The 4,630-nt window shown below is 44.8% G+C and overlaps 1 non-coding gene across 1 annotated transcript; it reads left to right on the forward strand.

The window, feature by feature from the left end:
* The first annotated feature begins 105 nt into the window (after positions 1–105).
* Positions 106–179, forward strand: trnan-guu. The gene has a single exon. It is a non-coding gene; the product is annotated as a tRNA-Asn (tRNA).
* The last annotated feature ends 4,451 nt before the right edge of the window (positions 180–4,630 follow it).

Below are 4,630 nucleotides of genomic sequence, written 5' to 3' on the forward strand. Positions count from 1 at the left end.
AGGTTCTCGTCCAATCGGTTTAATTGGAAACACACTTTCAGAGCGCTGTATCCTGGACGTCTACGCTTTTATTCAGACTAGAGGAAGTAAGCTCGGTTGTAAATAGTCTCTGTGGCGCAAGCGGTTAGCGCGTTCGGCTGTTAACCGAAAGGTTGGTGGTTCGAGCCCACCCAGGGACGTGTTCAACTCTTGTTGAACGCCACACTGCGTCAGTTTGTCGTGTGCCCGAAAGATCGAACCGCTTTTCAGACTGGAGGCCTGTGACCAGTGCCTCTGCATCTCGTCATTTATATAAAAGATCAGTGCTGGTCCCATTGCTTTTTGTCATTTGTATAAATGATTTGGGTGCCAACATAGGAGATAGAGTTAGTAAGCTTGCAGATGACACCAAAATTGGAGGTGTAGTGGACAGTGAAGAAGCTTTCCTCGATTTGAGCAAAATATTGAAATCAGCTTCAAATTCGGTTAGATTTCAGACCAAGGGAAGGTGGGACAATTTAACGATACAGTTGTTTAATATATTCTTTCGGCCCAATAGAAATAATTTCAGCTAGTAAGTGAGTAAGAAACGGTTGTCTGTTCTCCACATCATTTTGATCCCCGACAGTTTCTGTTTTTCTTTCATGTTATGTGTTCACTATGAACCATAAAATGGAGAATCGCGGAAGCTGGAAATCGGAAATTGCCGTCAAAACTCAACAAATTTGGTAGCGTCTGTGGAAGAAATAGAGTTCGAGTCCAGTGACACTTTATCAGTAATGACAGCAATTTCTGGTCACGTTGCTGCAGAATCATCTTGAACTCCAGACAACTTCACTCAAGGGGAGAACTCCTTGAGCGTTTCTCATACATGAGTGCTCATATTCACTCACATCTGCTTTGAAGTCGGCATTTCCGAAAACTGCTTATGCCAATAACATTTTCTCAGGGCTAACTTACTGCAACATTTTTTCTATTTCGGATAATCGTCTATCTATTGCGACTGCACATTTCAACAAAGGAGATGCCTGGCAGTTCGATCTTGGACTCTCCACCAGTTTGTCAGTACATTGCTCATCTGTCTGGATATCACGCACATCTAAAGAGATCGATTGGTTTCACTGCAGAACTGGTGGGATTGAGCCACACAGTCCAAAGAACAGCGTGATTCGGAGATGCCGGTGTTGGACTGGGGTGTACAAAGTTAAAAATCACACAACACCAGGTTATAGTTCAACAGGTTTAATTGGAAGCACACTAGCTTTCGGAGCGACGCTCCTTCATCAGGTGTCGGATCAGCTGGTAGTTGCCTGTCGTGTTCCTGGTCGTTCAGTTGTCGGTACACTTCCTTGCAGTAATCTGTTCTATTCTGAATGACAACGGCTCCTCCTTCATCTGCTGGTTTGATGACATTGTTGTGATCGGTTTTGAGAGCCTGATGGCATTGCGATCATTGCAGAACACACATGGAAGCATAAATATGGAAATAAATGGAAACTGTTCCCTTAGGTGATGTAGCACGAAAGTAAAGACGTAATGAAAGAATGAAAATAAATGAGTGCTAGTGATTTAGAACGAGGAAAAGAAAACATGAGAAAAGGGTGAGGTTTGAGAGGGAGTACAGATGCGCGAGGGCGCGAGGTCCAGAAGCGTCAAACAGGTTTTGCCATCACATGTCTTTATTCTTCCTATGGCGTGTTCTTTTGCCAGGCGTGGCAGTGTATAAACTGCGTTAAAATGGAAATGTGCAACGACTCCGATTCGACCCGCGGTTGCTGCGGCCACAACGCAGAGTACTAACTACTATACGATCACGGCGCCACACAACAAACGTGGCACGTTGGTTTGCCGAGGGTTCACTTATAAAACACACCGGCTGGAAAGATTGAGATAATCTCTTGCTGCAAAGAAAAGAGGTGTACAAAGTTAAAAATCACACAACACCAGATTATAGTCCAACAGGTTTAATTGGAAGCACACCAGCTTTCGGAGCGTCGCTCCTTCATCAGGTGGACCAATGTGAACTGGGTGGTGTGTCAGCGGATAAGAGAAATCATAGAGATCAGGGCAGTGAAGAAGGCTTTTGGCACACTGTCCTTTATCAGCCAGGCCATTGAGTGTAGACATTGCGAAGGTGTATTGCAGTTGTCCAGGACGTTAGAGAGGCCGTACTTGGAGTATTGTGATCAGTTTTCGTCACCGTTACTGGAAGGATGTTAGAAGACCAAAGACATCGGATTGGAGCAAGCCCATTCGGCCCATCAAGAACACTCCGCCATTTAATCATGGCTGATGGGCGTTTCAATTCCACATATCCGTACTCTCCCTGTAACCCTTAATTCCTTGCGAGAGCAAGAATTTATCAATCTTTGCCTTGAAGACACCCAACTTCCCGGCCTCCACTATGCTCCGAGACAAAGACTTCCACAGGCCCACCACTCTCTGGTTGAAGAAATGTCTCCTCATTTCCATTACAAATTGACCCCCTCTAATTTTAAGGCTGAGCCCATGGGTCCCAATCTCCCTGTCTAAGGGAAACAACTTCCCAGCATCCACCCTTTCTAAGCCAAGTATTATCTTCGAAGCTTCTTTGATTTCCCCTCAACCTTCTAAACTCTAATGAATACAATCCTAGGATCCTCAGCTGATCATCATATGTTAGGCCTACCATTCCAGGGATCATCCGTGTGAATCTCCACTGACATGCTACAGTGCCAGTAAATCCTTCCTGAGGTGTGGGGCCAAATATTGGACACAGTATTATTAATCGGACCTAACTAGAGCTTTATAGAATCTCAGAAGCACGTCACTGCTTTTATATTATTAAACTGGAAAGACTGCAGAAGACATTTATCAGGTTGTTGCCTGGACCCAATGGGCAGAGTCATAGGGAGAGGTTGGACAAACTAGGATTTCTTTTCTTCAGAGCATAGGAGACTGGGGGTCACCTTGTAGAGGTGTATAAGACTATGAGAGGCATGTCGAGGATGAATGCACTCAAGGTTGGGGAATTGAGGGGATTAGTTTAAGGTTCAAGAAGGTGGTAGGTACATGGAATAAGCTGACAGCAGAAGTGGTTGAGGCGGGTGCATTAACATTTGGGCAATTGCATGGATAGGAAAGGTTGAGAAGGTGTGGGCTCACTTCAGGGAAATGGGGTAAGAGTGGAGAGACCAGTTTGGGCCAAAGGAGCTGCCTCCATGCTGTTGGACTCTATGACTCTATCTACAGCAAATACAAAAAAAAAATGATGTTTGTCATTTATATCAAGATTTGGATGAGAATGTACAAGGCACAATTAATATGTTTGCAGATGTCATTAAAATAGAAGGTACTGTGGACAGTAGGGAAGGTTCCCATAAATTGCACACCTGGAGTACTGCATGCAGTCCTGGTCTCCACATTTGAGGAAGGACATTCTGGCTATTGAGGGAGTGCAGCGTAGGTTCACGAGGTCAATTCCTGGAATGGCGGGATTACCTTACACTGAAAGACTGAAGCGACTGGACTTGTATACCCTTGAGTTTAGAAGACTGAGAGGGTATCTGAATTTGATTTTAGATTACTTACAGTGTGGAAACAGGGTCTTCGGCCCAACAAGTCCACACCAACCAGCCGAAGCGCAACCCACCCATACCCCTACATTTACCCCTTACCTAACACTAGCCCTGTTGGACTGTATGACTCTGAAAGCAGACAGAAGCTGATGGTCCTGGACCAGAAGCTCAGGCAGAGTGTTATTGCTCTGCCATCATCTTGGAAAATTCTGTGCGCCCTTTCCAGTACAATCACATCTCTCCTATAATGTGGATCCAATACTGTATAAAATGCTTCCGCTGCGGCTTAATGAATACTTTTTTTAGAATTCCAGCACTTACGTTTTCCTGCTCTTAAATTCTGTACCTCAGCTAATAAAGGCAAGTATCCAATTTAGAGTCAGAGAGTCACAGAGATATACAGCATGGAAACAGATCCTTTGGTCCAACCCATCCATGCCGAGCAGATATCCCAACCCAATCTAGTCCAACCAGCCAGTACCCGACCAAATCCCTCCAAACCCATCCTATTCATATACCCATCCAAATGCCGTTTAAATGTTGCAATTGTACCAGTCTCTGCCAATTCCTCTGGCAGCTCATTCCATTCACGTACCACCCTCTGCATGAAAATGTTGCCCCTTAGGTCTCTTTTATATCTGTCCCCACTCACCCTAAACCTATGCCCTCTAGTTCTGGACTCCCTGACCTCAGTGTAAAGACTTTGACTATTTATCCTATCCATGCCCCTCATAATTTTGTAATCCTCTATAAGGTCACCCCTCAGTCTCCGAAGCTCCATGGAAAACAGCCCCAGCCTGTTCACCCTCTCCCTATAGCTCAAATGCTCCGAACCTAGCAACATCCTTGAAAATCTTTTCTGAAACCTTTCAAATTTCACAACAACTTTCTGATTGGAAGGAGACCAGAATTGCATGCAATATTCCAACGGTGGCCTAACCAATGTCCTGTACAGTCATAACATGACCTCCCAACTCCTGTACTCAATATTCTGACCAATAAAGGAAAGCATACCAAACGCCTTCCTCACTGTCTTATCTACCTGCGCCTCCACTTTCAACGAGCTATGTACCTGCACTCCAAGGTCTCTTTCT

Source organism: Chiloscyllium plagiosum, unplaced genomic scaffold (assembly GCF_004010195.1).
Source record: "Chiloscyllium plagiosum isolate BGI_BamShark_2017 unplaced genomic scaffold, ASM401019v2 scaf_49270, whole genome shotgun sequence".
Taxonomy (NCBI): Eukaryota; Metazoa; Chordata; class Chondrichthyes; order Orectolobiformes; family Hemiscylliidae; genus Chiloscyllium; species Chiloscyllium plagiosum.